The sequence below is a fragment of the Canis aureus genome, chromosome 23, assembly GCF_053574225.1.
Source record: "Canis aureus isolate CA01 chromosome 23, VMU_Caureus_v.1.0, whole genome shotgun sequence".
In the NCBI taxonomy this organism is placed as follows: Eukaryota; Metazoa; Chordata; class Mammalia; order Carnivora; family Canidae; genus Canis; species Canis aureus.
This window is the reverse complement of record NC_135633.1, coordinates 35,167,389-35,186,337: the sequence shown is the minus strand read 5'-3', so window position 1 is coordinate 35,186,337 and position 18,949 is coordinate 35,167,389. Positions and strand designations below refer to the sequence as shown.

The following is an 18,949-nucleotide window of genomic DNA, read 5'->3' as shown; positions in this document are numbered from 1 at the left end:
TCTAGACTTATGTTTGTACAAAATGGCAGATTAAAGTTGGAATGTCTTTGGGGGCTAGTTTTTGGACTCTTCAAGTTATAATTGATTAGGGAAAAAATATGAGTGAGAAATATTCCATTGTATGTCTGTGCCACATCTTCTTCATCCATTCATCTGTTGACAGACACCTGAATATTACTCAGCCATTAAAAAGAATGAAATCTGCCATTTACAATGACATGGTTGGAGCTAGAGAGTATGATGCTAAGCAAAACAAGTCAGAGAAAGACAAATGTCATATGATTTCACCCATATGTGGAATTTTAGAAACAAAACTGATGAACATAGGGGAAGGGAAGGAAAATAAAATAAGAAATAAGATTTAAAATGGAGAGAGAGGCAAACCATAAGACACTCTTAAATAAAGAAAACAAACTGAGGTATGCTGGAGGGGAGATGGGTGAGGGAATGGGGTAACTGGGTAATGGAAATTAAGGAGGGCACTACTCGTAATGAGCACTGTGTGTTACTGATGAATCACCAGATTCTACCCCTGAAACTAATAATACACTATGTATGAACTAACTTCAATTTAAGTAAAAAAAGAAAAAAATAGGGGTAAAAGTGATTACAAGACATCATCTAGATAAAGAGTTAAATAGGTGGGTAAATAATAATAATCAACAAGTGTGCATTGGTTCATTGGTTTTCTTTTTTTTTTGTATATTTTTTTATTGGAGTTCGATTTGCCAACATATAGTATAATATCCAGTGCTCATCCCGTCAAAGTGGTTTTCTATTGATGCTGTAACAAACAACCACAGATATAGCAACTTAAAAGAATACAAATTTGTTCTCTCAGTTTCTGTAGGTCAGAAGTTCAGGCACAATGGGGCTCAGTTTCTTCTCTGCTTAGTATTCCCCAAGGCCACAATTTAGGTGTGGCATGACTTCACTCCTTTTTGGAGGCTCTGAAGATGAATCTGCTTCCAAGCTCATTCAGAGTGCTGCTAGAATCAGTTCCATGCACCTGTAGGACTGCGGTCTCCATTTCCTTGCTGGCTGCTGGCCAAGGGTTCTACAGTTTTAGAGGCTGCCTGTATTCCTTGGTTTGTAGCTCACTTCCTCCATCTTCAAAGCTGGCAGTGGTAGACAGTGTTTCTCATATTTTGAACCTTTTACCCTGTCTTCTTCCTCATCTCTCCTGTTTGTTTACACTCATTAATTTGGTTGAGTCCTACAACAATCCCATTAGGGTGTGGTGCCTCCATTTTTCAAGTACAGAATCTATGCATAGAAGACATTCAGGGGTTTGTCTTTCTGCTCCATTCTCACTATCTGCTGATACTTCCCCTTTTTGCTTTGTTTATCAGTCTTGGTTGCCCGGGGACAGAATTTGATCTTTAGTTTTGATTTTTGTCAGTCCTTATACCATGACTTCATCTTCTTTCAGTTTTTGACCACTTGACATCCATTCTCTGTAGGACCCACCTTGAAACCCTTTTTTTTTTTTTTTTGCCTATGTAGCTGGTGTCCCAGACTTCCTCAGGATATCACTGTGTGTCTTGCTCCTGTGTGTAGTCTATTTCACTCCCTAACCTATAGCCTATACTTCTGGAAAGATTATATGATGGAATGGGAAGAATATGAGCCTCATAGTAAAGGAGACTTTCTTGTCGTCTGAATGTATGATGTTGGGAAATCTATATAATCTTTTTGAGTCTAAACTTTCTCAGTCATAAAAATGGGAGTAATTATACCTGCCTCTCAGAGTTGCTTAAGAATTAAGTAAGTTAATAATATATGGAAGCACCTGGCACATTGTCTGACATATATTAGCTGCTTGAAAAAATTATAGCTGTTTTCATCATAATTAACAGTTTATATCCCGGCTTTCTTTTTACATTGTGAATGCTTGGAGGGTCAGAACCACATTTTACTCATTTGCATCCATATTTCCTAGCACAGAATGGTTTCTTAATAAATTCTTGAGTTCAATTAAAAAAAACTTAAGACTAGAATTCCTCTGAACTATTCCTACAGTATTTTATGGGGAAAATGCTTGACATAGATGAATGGGACTAATGGCTACTGCTCCTTAGCTATTAATTGAAAAACAGAACTAGAAGTACCTTATTTTTTCTTCTGCTCATTAACTTTGTTTTCACTTGTCCAGCTTCATTGTCAATGACTCTGAGTTGTTCCCAGGTGGATGGTTGTATTATTTTTGTTCTCACACACATTATTGGCAGGGCCTCCTATTTTTTTTTTTTTTTGTATTATACTGTCTACAGTCTTTTTCATGTTTCTCCGATTTAACTCCCTGTGTAGCATATTTGTGCCACAGATAACTTCTGCTTGTCTTCCACTAATCTGTTAAGACCTCCCCAGAAACTTTTCTTCTCTGTTTCTTCTCTGTTTCTGTGCTATCACATTTGATTATTTGGGAAGCTTCTCTCTAAACAGAGTCCAGAACACTCCTAGATGCTAGAATCTTGAATGATCTATTCCTTTAGTTTTTTTTTTTTTTTCTTCAAGAAAGTATTGGAAAGAGAAAACATTTGTACCTCCTAGTAGAGGGCAAGGATGGACTGTTAATATAGAGAAAATACCAAACTTAATGCCCTAGTTAAGGGTGTTGCCAACTCTTACAGGCATTATGGCAATGGCTTTCCACCTGGACTAGCTATATTAATTCTCGCCCCTTTCTAAGTCATTTTCTATGCAACATTTAGAGCAATGTTTTTGAAATGCAAATTTCACTTTGTACCTCCCTGACCTGGGACATCTTTTAAACTCTAAGTAGTTCATTTGTTACTGTGCCTAGTGAGTTTGTTGGCATTTTACTAGTTAGGACAAATCTAGCACTTTAAATCTCTTTAATGTGCATTTATCATTCCTCCCAATTGAAGATTATTTGTGCATTTAATGATTGATTCTCACTGATCATTGGAGTAGATCATAATAATGTGAAACTTTGTACTTATTTTAGAGAAGTGAATTAGTTATGTACTTAGACTGTAAAGAGCTTGAGAGACCTGGTTTTCAGTCATAGTTGTATCAGCTGTCAAAACCTGTGCCTTTGGCAATCTACCTCTCTTAACTTTAGTTTCCATATCCATAAAAGAGGAATACTAGAACCAGTCTCTTTTCTATGAGTATTAAATAGATTGATGAGAAGAATATTCATTGTGATCTCCAGAATATAGTTAGCTCACCATGGAATGTAGTAAAGCTTGCTGTTATGGGAGAAGTTCCAGGGAAAGTCCTTGTAACCAAATGTTTCTTCTTCATTAACTGTCTTTTGCTTGAAATTCCAACTTTTCAATTATTCCTTTGTGCTGAAATGTGAAAGGATCTGGTTAATCTAAGAGTTGTATGAAGAGCGGTTTGGTGCAGCTGCAGGAGCATGATCTATGGCTCAGGTAGACATAAGATTTTATTCCTACCCTGTGGCTTACTGCCTGTATAAACATGTTATTTTACCTTCCTGAAGTAGTATGTTCTATAGAAATGTAGAGCTGTAACTAAAAATAAGCAAGAACATCAGCAAGTGTGCTATTTAGCCAACAAATGTTTATTGAATGCCCACCATTTGTTAGAGTCTCAGGAAGGAGAGATAAAAAGCAAATTTTTGTCCTCAAGGAGCTCACAGTTTAAACTCTCTGAGATGAGATGCCATAGGACCTGCCAAATGCTAAAAATGGATCAGTAAGCTTAGGTACATCCTTTCTAGGGGTGGAGAGCAAGTGCAAACATTTGTTGTGGATTAGCTGTGAGGGATCTTATTTGGGACTAGCTGTGGATCTTGGGAAGTAACAGGGGCTAGCAGCATCCCTGTGGAATATTGTTAGTCAGAAAAGGAATTTGTGAACAAAACAGTGATTCTTGTTACCTATGGTAACCTATTGATGACCACTCAAGGTCCTCAGAAGTTTCATTAACCACTATGCTAGTGATACAGGAAGAGCAAGATCATTTCCTGAAAGAGATCAAACTCTGAGTTCAAGGAAGACCAGAAAATAGTCACACAGCAATGTGAAGTATTTTATAATTAAGAATGTTATAAGATGCTTTGGGAACAGACAAACTGGCCTATAAATCCTAGCTTGGGATGAAATGGGAAGATCTCATAAGATGGTGATGCATCGACTGAGTCTTGAAGGTGTTCAACAGATAAATTCAGATAACTGACTAGTTCCCAGTTTATTTCTGATTATGACCTGATTTACTGAGATCAAACCCAGGTTGTTCATGGATAGGGTTATCTTTTTTAACAGTTTTTATTTAAATTCTACTTAACATATAGTATAATTTAGTTGCAGTTATGGAATTTAGTGATTCAACACTTATATACAATATCCAGTGCTCATCACAACATGGACTATCTTGTCAGTATAAGATCCAGTAACTTTGGGTAACTGGAGTGTGAAAAATGATTTTTGTTAGTGTTTGTTAAATTTATACTTTTGCATAAATCTAAATGTAGTGCTGGTGAGTCAAGACTTCCTCACCATTTTTTTTTAATTGGAGTTCAATTTGCCAACATATAGCATATCACCCAGACATGAACAGAAATTTCAGAGGAAGACATAGACATGGCCAACACGCACATGAGAAAATGCTCTGCATCACTTGCCATCAGGGAAATACAAATCAAAACCACAATGAGATACCACCTCACACCAGTGAGAATGGGGAAAATTAACAAGACAGGAAACCACAAATGTTGGAGAGGATGCGGAGAAAAGGGAACCCTCCTGCACTGTTGGTGGGAATGGGAGCCAGTGCAGCCACTCTGGAAAACTGTGTGGAGGTTCCTCAAAGAGTTAAAAATAGATCTGCCCTATGACCCAGCAATTGCACTGCTGGGGATTTACCCCAAAGATACAGATGCAGTGAAACGCCAGGACACCTGCACCCCGATGTTTCTAGCAGCAATGTCCACAATAGCCAAATTGTGGAAGGAGCCTCGGTGTCCATCGAAAGATGAATGGATAAAGAAGATGTGGTTTATGTATACAATGGAATATTCCTCAGCCATAGAAATGACAAATACCCACCATTTGCTTTGACGTGGATGGACCTGGAGGGTATAATGCTGAGTGAAATAAGTCAATTGGAGAAGGAGAAACATTATATGGTCTCATTCATTTGGGGAATATAAAAAGTAGTGAAAGGGAATAATGGGGAGAAAGCTAGTGAAAATATCAGTGAGGATGACAGAGCATGAGAGACTCCTGATTCTGGGAAATGAACAGGGATAATGGAAAGGGAGGTGGGCAGGGGGTGGGGGTGAATGGGTGACTTCCTCACCTTTTAAGTTGTGAAGAGGTATTCTTCAGATAACTTTGGCTGTTTCTGCCTTGGGCATCTTGAGGATTTTCCATTCTACCCAGGTCTCTCTGCTGCTGTAATGACTCAAATGATACCTGTCCCTAACTTAATCAAAAAGCTTAATGCTGGCAGCCCCAGAGGCTCAGTGGTTTAGCACCACCTTCAGCCCAGGTTGTGATCCTGGAGGCTCGGGATGGAGTCCAACTTGGGTTCCCTGCAGGGAGCCTGCTTCTCCCTCTGCCTGTGTCACTGCCTCTCTCTCTGTGTGTCTCTCATGAATAAATAATAAAATCTTTAAAAATAATAAAAACAAAATTAACAAAACAAAAAACCAAAAAGCTTAATGCCCCTCAAGTTCCTGATCCAGCAACCTCTCAAGACAATGAGAGAAGGTTTGGGTCCTATTTATCTTCATCATCTCAAGCAAACAGTGTGTTCAAGGCACTCATGTAAGTTTTCTTAGTAAAGGGTTAAGTAGATCTCAAAATGCATCACAGTGAAGGGAGGATAAAGCCTGGAATTCCAGATAATGAAGCATTCCTTCTGCTGGATGTGAGCCTCGGTGGGTGAACATGTTCCCATTGGATAGCCCTGAATTAACTCTAGTCTCGGGTTTTTTTTCTTACAAAGCCACTTCTCAAGTTTTTCAAGCTTGTAGCCATACCCTCCTCATTCAGAAAACACTGCTTATCCCATACAGAGGATAAGGTATAATACTTTGGATCTTGCAAATTTATATTTTCTTGTAGCTTACAAATTTGAGCAACACCACAGACTACAGCTAGATACATATCATTGCCTGTGGTCCAGAAAGGGATCCAGAGAGAGATGAAATCTGGTCCTCCGAATAAGGATAATATGGGTCCCCCTTAGTCTTTCAACCACTGAAAACCTTGAACTAATTCTCTTTACCATGTCATCTTGAAGTAAGCTTACCCTTATAATTTAAACCTTATTTTTCCCCCAGAGATTATGTAGTACAGTCCCATACTGAAGAAAGGCTGTTTCTCCTGTCAGAAGTATTTTGTCCTTGATCTTATGAAATATAGACTCTCTAGTTACTGGACTGAGAATCTCTTGGCTCTTCTTGCCCCTCCTTACTTGTAGCTAATGGAAGTTCTCTTTGGTATCTTAAAAGAGAGGGATGAGGATTTGCTGGATCTGATTAAATTTTTTTCTTCTCTTTTGATAAAAACTGTGGATGTGAGATTGGGGGGAGTATGCCTAGTTTATCCTTTCAGACAAGAAATATTGAACTCAATCCTGGATTGGTTTCTATTTGTATGACAAGAACCCAGACGAGGTCAGATTACCTTACTTTAGGGTACAGTAGTTTTTCTCTAATTATCAGTGAACTTGTCTGTTTCACTTCCTATTCAACAATGAATTCCTTGTATAAAGGGGCTTGTGTTTTTCATGTTTGAAACCACAACATCTAGCACCTTAAGTGGACACTTGAGTGGTATTCAAAAGACATTTGCTGAGTTGAACAAAACCAAAACAAAATAGATTATATAATTCAAAATAATCTTTTTAAAACTTTCTAACTGGACTATTAAATGCACCTCAATAGTGTGAAACTATTTTGAAAAATAATTGTCAAATTTCCATTCCTTCCTACAAGTGCTCTATCTTTGTTAGCAGATACACCAATAGGACCAAGGATTGAACTGTTTTAATTTCTGTCTGGAATCTTCTGGATGTCAATTTCTGTGACATCCTTAGGTATGTGGTTCTACTCTGTTTCCCTTCCTGAATCTACTGAGGTAGCTGCAGATAGAAGGGTTATTAACCTTCTGTCAGCAGGAACCTTTTGCAGAGATGAGCTTCTTAAGGGCCGATTTCCTTCAGATAAGCTGCCTAGCTCCTGCTGCATTGATCAAGAAATTAATTCATTGATAGCTCAAGACCTACCTAAAAGCCCAAGGTGGCTTTTTATTTTAAACATATTGATTTTTGTTCCCCCTATTTCCCCCACTCCCGACCTTCAGTAAGTGGATAAATATTTGCTTTTATGCTTTGTATATGTGTATCCTTTGGTACTTCTTTTCAAACTCACTTTTGAAGAGGAAGAAAGTGACATGTTTTTAGTCATAGAAATTTAGCTGTTTGTATTTTTCAGCATATGTTTGTGGAATGCCTGTATCAAGTTGGATTTTCCTCTTAGTATTTGACTTATTCTCTCCTCTTCAGATGACATGAATTCATACTTCCTCTGATAAGTTTGCTAAAAACAAAGGTACCAGCTCTATTCTGTTGATCCACTTGATAAAGAGGAGATGGATTACTATTAAGCAATAGGATGCTGATGACAAAGGTACATGGGTCAGCAAAGCTGCCTCATGTTGGCCTTGGAAAGCCATCATGATCTCAGTCACTGCTTCTTCCTTTTTGCACAGGTACAGTTATGGTCGTTCACAGTCCACCCCTAGCAGTGCAGTGAAGAAAGGGAACTCAGAGGTGGGCACTCTAATAAGGAGATAACATGTGAACAGATCCTCCCTAATATTTGCAAGATTCAGGGCAGGGTGATAAATGGAGGCCTACATACCATATGTCTAAATTTTTAAAAGGTATAAATCAAGCTATGCCCACAGCCTGGCACGTATTTCCACCCAGGGCCCTATAGTCTGAGGCCTACGTAATGTTCATGAGACTTGAACATTCTGCTTTGGGCTGATCCTATCCCTCCTAAGCCTCAGAACTCTGGAGAAGGCAGAATGGAATCTGGGCCAGAGCTCAAGATTCCTGGGCAGTGTTGAGTTAGATGCAACCCAGGTTGGAGACTGATCTTAGGGACTGAAGGGGGCAGTTTCTCCTCAACACATCACTTTGGTTTCTCAGACAAGAGGTGGCAATTTTCTCTTCCTTCTGTATATACTCTCAATCCCACATCTGGTGTTGGTTGGGGGTAGGGAGAAAGGATTTGGCTTGTATGACCCTTTTTTATAATTCCTGTTTGCGTAATAGATTACTAAAACTTAAAGAAAAAATCTTTCTTGTGGAATTAAAAGGAAAAGGACTATGATTTGGTTTTTGTGATACATAGGGCCTTCTAACCCCTGGAGCCCAGAGTAAGGGCTCCTCTGGCCTCTGGATCTAAATATAAGTCTCTAGGTCCTGACCTGACCTCTTTAATGGCTTTGGTTTAGAATGTCTATATACAGGAGGGCTGCCCCCTAAAAGCCTCAGTCCCTTACATACTAGTCAGTGCAATCAAGTGATACAAATGTTCCTTTAATTGTAAGTAGCTATGGGTGACATGGTGAAGTCAGCTACTGCCTAGAGTTCAGGCAGCATGGAGGAGGAAAAATTGGTTGTTGCCATTGGCAACATTGGTTGGCATCTTCAGTAGTGAGTTAAGGATAGCAGGTTTAAGAAAAAAACTTAGCTATATTCTTGGATCTTGCTGAGACATCTCTTCAAATATCTCTGTAAATTGAAGAACAGAGCAATATTCCTAATTTTACTTGGAACCTCTTTCTTATATTTACAACTAAGATTAAGAATTTACTGCATGCCAGAGACTACACTAAGTATATTACATGCATTTAATCTTCACAGCAACCGTATGAAATGGATAGTATTTGAATAGATAAAGAAACTCAGGCACAGAGAAATTAACTCATCCCATCAAGTGCCCTCTTCAGTGCCCGTCACCCAGTCACCCCCACCCCCTGCCACCTCCCCTTTCCCCACCCCTAGTTAGTTTCCCAGAGTTAGGAATCTTCATGTTCTGTCTCCCTTTCTGATATTTCCCACTCATTTTTTCTCCTTTCCCCTTTATTCCCTTTCACTATTTTTTATATTCCCCAAGTGAATGAGACCATAAAATGTTTGTCCTTCTCTGATTGACTTATTTCACTCAGCATAATACCCTCCAGTTCCACCCACGTCGAAGCAAATGGTGTATTCCACATTTTCTGAGTGAGCCCAGTGTAATCACAAAGATCCTTAAAGTGGAAGAGAGAAGCATAAGAGATCAGTGTGATATTATGTGAGATGTGAGGCCTCAGTCTGCTCTTCTGCCTTTGAAGATGGAGCAAGGTGGCCATGAGTCACTGAGTCCAGGCAGTCTCTAGAAGTTGAAGAAAACAAGGAAATTGAATGTCCCCTAGAGGATCCAGAAGGAATGCAGCCCTATCAATACCTTGATTTCAGTCTGATCAGACCTGTACTGGGCTTCTAAACTATGGGATTGTAAAATAAATGCATTGTTTTATGCCACTAAGTTTGTGCTGGTTTTGTTACAGCAGCAACAGACAACTAATACATATGTCTGTATCACAACTGCTCAAATCTCTCACTGTGGTGTGAAACCAGCCATAGATTAAACAAAAGATGAGGCTATGCCCAAATGAAGCTTTATTTATAAAAACAAGGTGGTTAACCAGATTTGGTCTGTGTAATATGGTTTGCCAATCCCTGGTTTATGATCTTGAGCAAAACTAAGTGTATTGTGGACAAAGATAAGGATGTCTATGACAACAGAATGAAGATCTGGACAAATATCAATGAGAATTGTAAGTAGATTAGAAAGGAAAGAGGGAAGAAAACTAATATTTATTATCTACTGTGTCATGGTATGTTAGAGGTACTATTCTAGATGTTTTCTGTATTTTCTTATTTAAACCTTGAGATAACATGGTAGGGTTTTTATTATTGCCTTCCTTTCTGCAGATGAGGAAACAGAGTTCAGAGAGATTAAGAAAGCTAGGTTTAAATACTATTCAACTAAATTTTGATCTAAAGTCTCCCTGATTCTAAGTTTCCATTTTTCTACACTGAGGGGTGTCTTCTTTGTTCACCATTTGCTCTTTCTGAGTCTCTACCACAATAAGATATGCAGACTATGCAAACTAGGCTGAATTGGAGAGTCTCAATATTTGAAATTTGTTTTGGACACAAATCCATTTATAACGTTCAGCGTTTGGCTTCTCCAAGTTTTGCTAATGTTAGCAATCTCACTTATAGTCCTGACCACTCTTCAAAGATAAAATGGTTGATGGAAAGAACAGTGACAGGTAACAGCTAATTTGATTTGGGTTTGAATGTTTTATTGAAGTTAATGACGTTATTATTTCAAACAAATGACACAGTACGTAAATTCCCAATTTGGAGAAAGATTTTGAGCTCATACTTAGCAACGAGTATTTCTCCACATTTCACTGCTTCTATGATATAAAGAATTATTAATGCATCAATCTTAAGAACACACTGTTATGGTTAGCAAGCCTCAAATCTGATATGCTTTTTCTTGGATTTTGCTAAATCCATCTAATTCTATGACAGGTAGAATTAATAAAATTAGAGCCAAAGATCCACTATTATTTTCTGAAAATAAAAGTGCTAAATATTTATCAGGCTCAGAAGCCAACAAGATGAAGGATTGACTAAATTTAATACATACAATCATTCATGTATAGGAATGGAGATCCCATTTAAATGAGCCTTTGTCTCATTCTTCCTTTCATTATCCTGACTTAGGACATCTCAGAGGCTAAAGAGCCTCCAGGAGGAATAAAAAGGTGTAGTTTTCCTAAAACTTGTTAGACAAAAGGTCATTTACTTCATAGAGCATCTTAGGGGCTGAGTATTTCAAGAACCACTTTGTGGGAAATGTGGAAGAAATGGCATGAACAAATGCACAGAGGCATGAAATAGCCTGATGGATCTGGGGACCAATCATGAGGTCACCAGAGTTGTGCTGCATGAAAGGGGATAGAGGAGGGGCACCATAATAGGGAGCACTGTAAAAGGGTTGGGCTTTGTCCTAGACAATGTGAGCAATTGAAATATTTTTAAAAAGGTAGACAAGTGATCAGATTTAATGCTGTAGAAAGATTAATCTGGTTTTGATGTGGCTGTAGAAAGATTATTCTGGCTTTGAGGGGCTGAGGCCTGGAGAAAGTCAGGTTAACTAGATAGACCAGCACTGCCTTAGTCCACAGATGAGATGATGAAGAATGAAACCAATGTAGATAGTAATGGCACATTTTCATGGACTGAACTGAGAGAAAGGGAAGATTTGAAGTGGGTAGATTCTATAGGACTTGGTGACTGGGAGGTAAGGAAAGAGCAGAATCTGAGTTGACTTCTAGCTTTCTGTTTTTAGTGACTGAGGAGTCAGTGTCATTCACCAAGATAAGGACTGTGGGAAGGAGTACAAGTTTGGAAGGAGAGACAGTGAGTTCAGTCTATGATATGCTTTTATAGCTCCCATGCTTCTCCATACAGAATTATTTGGGAAGCAATTGGCATCTTGTTCAGTCTTCTATTTCCCATTGGACTTCATGCTTCAGCCTTCTGGTCTACTAGTTTCTTCAGTTCTTCAGTATTGTATGAATGATATTAAAAAAAAAAGAGGCTCTCTTACTGAGGGTTGACATAGCCAGACACTCTGCTAAAGCACTTTACTGAAATATGTCATTTACTTTTATTTAGTCTTCTGAACATCTATATGTAGTGTGTATTTTTATGCCTATTTATGAGTGAAAAATTGAGACAAGAAGAGCTAAAGTAACTTTCTCATGGTCTTATAATTATAAAGTGGCAGAGTTGCGGCCAACTAGACTTTTGTTTCAGGCTTTATTTTTTAGAGCACTTTTAGGTTCACAGCAAAATTGAGCAGAAGTTACAGAGATTTCCCATATACTCCCTGCCCTCAAACATCCATCACCTCCTCCATTATAACATTCTCCATCAGTGAGGTATATTTGTTAAGAATTAATGAACCTACATTGACATGTGGTTGTCACCCCAAATCTGTAGTTTATGGTTGGGTATATTCTTGGATTATGGTAGGTTGTTGTACATTCTATAGGTTTGGTTAAATTTATGATGACATATATCCACTATTATAGTATAGGTTCACTGCCCTAAACATCTTATGTGTTTTATTCATCCCTCTTTCTCCTCTTACCCCCTGCCAACTAGACTTTTAACCACTAATATGTACTGAGTGGATGTGCATATCAAGCCCCTCCATATTAAATTCTTAGCCAGAGATCAAGCTTTCTCTGGTCCTACTTCATAGAATGAGTGAACCAGGCTTTGAATGCTGGAAGACATTGGATTGTGTTTCCTTGGAGCCTTTGTCTCATTCTTCCTTTCATTATTACTGGTAGAGGGCTTCTTATTCTTCTTCAATTGCTGTTGTCTGCTCAGGGACAGAGACTCTCCCTGAATCTTATCTTTGTTCCCAGAGCCCAGCACAGTGTTTAGTATGGAGTAATTGAACTATATGTACCAAGATTTTCACAGACAAAGATTTGTACTTAACTCTTGCCTCTAGGTTTATTCTAGGTTGGATAGACTTCCTGCCCAAGTGGTGCTTCTCCTAAACTCAGGATATCAGAACTAGTCCATGCCTATTAGGTGTGATGAGATAAGTGGTTCTAGAAAAGCAAGCAGAAAGATCCAGGGAGAATTTAAGAAGTATAGAGAGGTCTCTCAGCACAGTCATTTCCTTCTCTGTCTCATTTCTTTTTTTTTTTTTTTTTTGTATTGAATTTTCTTTTTTTCTGTTTAGATAAAGGGGAGCATTAGGAATTGCCTTTGCCTGAACTGGCCTCTTTATCCTTTATGTAGGTAGAGTGTAGTTGAAAAGGCAATTGATGTAGAGTCAAAGATTATATTTAAAGCTTTGTGAAGCCCACGTACCAGCTAGGTGTTATCAGACAATTACTTAAACTGCATGAATTTCTCTTATTTGTTAAATGGGTATGACACACATTCCAGCCTACTTCGCAGAGTTACCATTAAAAACCAAATACTCTAAAGAGTGTGAAAACACTTTGTGGATTTGAAAGCACTCTGCTAATCTAGAAGGTTGTGGGAAAGTGCCTTGGGAAAAAATTGCAGAGTGTCATAATTCCCATGAGTGAGAAGAGTAATAGAATGCTCTGGAAAGCCAGACATGAGATTACTGTATATACTAGGAGCTTTTATAGAAATTGACTGATTCTGGATGCCTGGATGGCCCAGCAGTTAAACGTCTGCTTTTGGCTCAGGGCCTGATTCCCTATATGGATCCCCACCCTGCTTCTCCCTCTGCCTATGTCTCTGCCTCTCTCTCATGAATAAATAAATAAAATCTTAAAAAAAAAAGAAATTGGCTGATTCTGAGGGCAGTTCTTTCAGCACAGACTTTTCTGAACCTACTGATTTATGGAGGGAAAACCAAATGATCTTGAATAATCAAACTCTTCAGACACTTGGGTTTGAATATTAATTTTCAGGCTGTGGGATGACTGGCAAGACACCTGACCTGAGTCTCAGTCTCTTCATATGTTAAATGGGAATAATAACGTCTATACTTCTAATATATTGAGATGATAAATAGGGTAGTGTATTTAAAATGCTTGGCACAGCTGTTGGTGGGAATGTGAACTGGTGCAGCCACTCTGGAAAACTGTGTGGAGGTTCCTCAAAGAGTTAAAAATAGATCTGCCCTATGACCCAGCAATTGCACTGCTGGGGATTTACCCCAAAGATACAGATGCAGTGAACCCTGGGACACCTGTGCCCCGATGTTTATAGCAGCAATGGCCACAATAGCCAAAGTGTGGAAGGAGCCTCGGTGTCCATCGAAAGATGAATGGATAAAGAAGATGTGGTTTATGTATACAATGGAATATTACTCAGCCATTAGAAATGTCAATAAATGGTGCTGGGAAAATTGGACATCCACATGCAGAAGAATGAAACCAGACCACTCTCTTTCACCATACACAAAGATAAACTCAAAATGGATGAAAGATCTAAATGTGAGACAAGATTCCATCAAAATCCTAGAGAAGAACACAGGCAACACCCTTTTTGAACTCGGCCATAGTAACTTCTTGCAAGATACATCCACGAAGGCAAAAGAAACAAAAGCAAAAATGAACTATTGGGACTTCATCAAGATAAGAAGCTTCTGCACAGCAAAGGATACAGTCAACAAAACTCAAAGACAACCTACAGAATGGGAGAAGATATTTGCAAATGACATATCAGATAAAGGGCTAGTTTCCAAGATCTATAAAGAACTTCTTAAACTCAACACCAAAGAAACAAACAATCCAATCATGAAATGGGCAAAAGACATGAAGAGAAATCTCACAGAGGAAGACATAGACATGGCCAACATGCATATGAGAAAATGCTCTGCATCACTTGCCATCAGGGAAATACAAATCAAAACCACAATGAGATACCACCTCACACCGGTGAGAATGGGGCAAATTAACAAGGCAGGAAACCACAAATGTTGGAGGGGATGCGGAGAAAAGGGAACCCTCTTACACTGTTGGTGGGAATGTGAACTGGTGCAGCCACTCTGGAAAACTGTGTGGAGGTTCCTCAAACAGTTAAAAATATACCTGCCCTATGACCCAGCAATTGCACTGTTGGGGATTTACCCCAAAGATACAAATGCAATGAAACGCCGGGACACCTGCACCCCGATGTTTCTAGCAGCAATGGCCACGATAGCCAAACTGTGGAAGGAGCCTCGGTGTCCATTGAAAGATGAATGGATAAAGAAACTGTGGTTTATGTATACAATGGAATATTACTCAGCTATTAGAAATGACAAATACCCACCATTTGCTTCCACGTGGATGGAACTGGAGGGTATTATGCTGAGTGAAATAAGTCAATGGGAGAAGGACAAACATTATATGGTCTCATTAGTTTGGGGAATATAAAAAATAGTGAAAGGGAATAAAGGGGAAGGGAGAAAAAATGAGTGGGAAATATCAGAAAGGGAGACAGAACATGAGAGACTCCTAACTCTGGGAAACGAACTAGGAGTGGTAGAAAGGGAGGTGGGCGGGGGGTGGTGACTGGGTGACGAGCACTGATGGGGGCACTTGATGGGATGAGCACTGGGTGTTATTCTATATGTTGGCAAATTGAACACCAATAAAAAATAAATTTATTAAAAAAATAAAATAAAATGCCTGGCACAAAGTGGTAGCTACATTTGTCTTTCCTTTTATTGAGTTCTTCCTTTTATTATTACCACCAAAAGTCATCACCTTGTCTCTTCCTGGAAGAATTGATTATTGTCCCCTTTCTTGTCCCAAAGTACTTGTCTATAGCTCTTGGGCATGGTTCTCAGGTGGTGCAATCTGTATGTGTTATCTTCAACCCACCATTGTTTCCACCAGACAGTCATGGGTTTATATTCGCTTCTACGTTATTCAATTCAGTGAATAGCCCATTACCTGCTTAATGAAGGTACTCATTGTACTCTTTACCCCCTACATTGCTTTATCTTCCTTCATAGGTTTTACCACTGCTTAAATTTATACCATCTATTTATTAACTTATCTGTCTCCTTTACTGACAGTGTAAGAACCAAGGTAGCAGGGATTTTTATCTCTTTTATTCACTGTGTGAACAAAATCCAGAATAATGCTTGGAATATAGTAGATAATCAATATTTGTTGAATGCATGAATGAATTTTATTTATTCCTCATATAAGTGCTGTTAGATAGGTATTATTAGATGTTAAGTGACATGCCTATATCATTTCAGCTAGTCAGAGGCAGAGTAGGGATTTTGAAATCAGATCTTTCTGACTCCAAAGCTTATTCTGAATTCAATATACCAACACCTTCCTTATTAGTAACTATTATAAATAAAGAAGCATATAAGTAGTGTTAGGGGAAACTTGAAGAGGCATGAAGCAGCTTCTTTTCTACTCTAACCTGACAATGTAATATAGAAAGAAAGGCATAGGATCCTCAGACAAATTTGGATGAATTCTGGTTCTACTCTTTATTGGTTCACCTGGAGAAATTCCTTCACTTTTCTTTCCCTCACGTCCCCATTATTAAATAGTTATAATACTTTCCTTTTTGTTGGCAGGATAGATGAGATAGTATTTGCAACATACACCAAGTAGAAGGAAATTAATAAATGACATTTCTCCTCCTAATGGCACTTCTGTCTGTCTTTTTTCAGTTTGGCATTTAGTTATTCTATCATAGTTTTCATGTGTGTTAGAATATCTCCATAAAAGGGTTCTAAGCTCTTTGAGAATAGAGGCAATATCTTCAACTACTTATGCATTTCACACAACACCTCTTGGGGCTTGGTGGCCTCCATATACTTTTCTTGGTGAGGAAGCTCTTTGATTTTTTTCTGAGTTCCAGGAAAACCCTGGCAGTCAGGATGAATAGGTGATAATAAGGATGTTCCTTCTAATAAATTTTGGGTAGAAGATGGATCAATTGTGTTAAGCTTCGAGATCAACCAATAGAACACAGTCAACATTTCTGTAAACTTCTGAAATAAGATGACACTATCTTACAAATATTTTCAGCTGCCATTTTGATTTTCTTCTCTATTCTTTTACTGCAACCAAAAGAATGCCATTACTGGTATCAGAGTTGATGGAAAATAAAAATGAAGACTATGTTTTTTGAATTAATGTTATATTTTAAAAATTATAATGATTTGTGAGGCACTTTAAGGGTCAGATTTCTAGACTGTTTATTAATAATATAAATTTCCTAACTTATAAAAAACATATTTAGGGGCAATTGGGAGGCTCAGTTGATTAAGTGTCTGACTGGCTCAGGTGTGTGATCTTGGGGTCCTGGGATTGAGGCCTTCATCAGGCTCCATGGTCAGCAGGGAGTCTGCTTGTTCCTTTCCCTCTCCTTTTGCCCCTCCCCGTGCTTGTATTTTCTCTCTCATAAAAAAAAAAAATAAATCTAAAAAACCCCACAAAAAGTATTTAGATAAGAGGCTCAGTGACCTCTGGAATGGGTGATGGGCACTGAGGGGGGCACTTGACAGGATGAGCCCTGGGTGTTATTCTGTATGTTGGCAAATTGAACACCAATAAAAAATAAATTTATTATTAAAAAAAAGAAAATAAATTTGAGCAAAGCAGAATATTTTATAAAGTCCCTTAATGTGTGTATTCTAAAAAGATGAGGGTGAAATGGGAAATATACATTTGTTATTAACAACTAGGGTTAGAAAGGCATTTTGATTTATAATGAAGGTAGCTTGCAACTTCACTTTTTCTTGGATAGGCAGAAAAACGAGCTCTTCCTCATTACATTGTGAGAATGTAATGTTTGTGCTGAATCTGCAACCAAGTGAACAAAGTGAACCATTGAAGTCTGAATTATTGGGTTTCTTTCCAGGAAGTTGAAGTCTTTCAGCTTAGAGTCTACTGCTCATTCTCCTTGCTGCTTATCCACTTGTTTATTTATTTTCCTCCTTAGAGATTCATTTGGGACCAGGTAAAATGGACCTCTCAACTCTGTTCACATTCTCAAGCTCCCAAGTCAAGGTTACTTGTTTAGAGGCAAAGGAGATTTCTACTCCTTTGTAAATCTCCAGCCAACTTTCAAGATGAGCAAATAGAAATTTTCCAAAGATGGACATGATAGGTATGGCAACAATTCAGATTCAACTGCAAGTTCCCACTCCTATAAGCTCAGTTGTCAGAACAGGCATCATTTTCTATGTAATAAGTTACTCCCCTAATTAATAGCTTATAAAGAACTATTTAACTCATGATTTTGTGGGCCAGAATTTTGGTCTGGAATTGGTTGCATGGGGCCAAATTTTGTTGACTTTGGCTGAATTCTCTCATGCATATATGGACAGCAGGGTTGGCTGGTCCTCACTGGTCCAAGATGGCTTAGGGGGATAGTTTGCCTTAGTTACATATGGTCTCTCATTATCCATCAGACAAGCCTAGACTTGTACAATATGACTTGGGCAAAGATCCAAGGGAGCAGATAGAAGTGTACAAAACCTTTTGTGGCTCAGGCTTAGAACCTGCATAATGTCAGGATCACTGTATACTATTAGTACCCGAAGCAAATCACCAGTCGAGACAGACTCAAGGGTGGAGAAATATGTTCCACCCTTGATGGAAGAAGCTATAAATAATTGTGGCATTTTTTGGTAACCTACCATATGTAGATATCTTTTGTGTTTTATTTGTTTTGAAGATTTTCTTCCACTCATTTGAAGTCCAGCAAATATTCTGTCCTTAAAGGAACATTCCTATTAAGCCTATTCATTTCTGGGTCATTCCTGGGTCTTATCTTAGATGCCTTGGTCACAAACTCAGATCCTTCTTAATGTCTCTTACACACTGTATAGAGAAATTATGCAAACTTATTTCAGATTGCAGAAATAGTCATCATAAACCTAGATAGATAAAAGTGAAATAATATCCCTGGATTCTGAAGCACCTGTCCTTCATTATCTCTTTCATTCTCAGAATAGTCCCATGAGAGATAGGTAGGGCAGATATTACTACCCTCTTTTTCCTGATCCAGAAATTAGGGTCAGAGAATTTAGATTATATCTTTGAGGCTCCACAACTATAAGTGGTAGGGCTAGGATTTGAATCCAGGTTACTTGAGTGTAGGTCCTTCTCTTGATTCACTGTGCATGTTGTCTTTCGTTGGCTGGCTTGCTATAGGCTGATGTTAAGACCAGATTAACTTCCTTTACTGGTCATAAACAACCTAATATAATGTTTCTCAAACTGGAAGTTTGGGCCTTAGGTGATGAGGCCTGGTGATGTCCTGGGCCAGAGAGGCCTGAATGATAGACATAGTCAATTATCAGAAAAATCTAAGGGCTAGCCCAGCTTTCTGAGTT

At 38.4% G+C, this 18,949-nt stretch overlaps 2 long non-coding RNA genes across 4 annotated transcripts in view; one reads left to right on the top strand and one right to left on the bottom strand.

Annotated features, from left to right (window-relative positions):
- Positions 1-5,774, bottom strand: part of LOC144294976 (uncharacterized) — a 37,330-nt gene extending 31,556 nt beyond the window's left edge. The window contains exons 1-2 of the long non-coding RNA XR_013362314.1: positions 5,296-5,774; positions 3,198-3,320 (exon numbers count right to left, since the gene is read on the bottom strand). This is a non-coding gene — a long non-coding RNA (uncharacterized LOC144294976). The remainder of the gene's footprint in view (positions 1-3,197; positions 3,321-5,295) is intronic.
- LOC144294975 (uncharacterized) overlaps positions 3,910-18,949 on the top strand; it is a 46,082-nt gene continuing 31,042 nt past the window's right edge. Inside the window, exons 1-3 of one of the 3 annotated variants that reach the window (XR_013362313.1) lie at positions 3,910-4,017; positions 6,961-7,041; positions 7,716-7,776. This is a non-coding gene — a long non-coding RNA (uncharacterized LOC144294975). The remainder of the gene's footprint in view (positions 4,018-6,960; positions 7,042-7,715; positions 7,777-18,949) is intronic. The other 2 variants (XR_013362311.1, XR_013362312.1) reach the window with 2 other exon arrangements.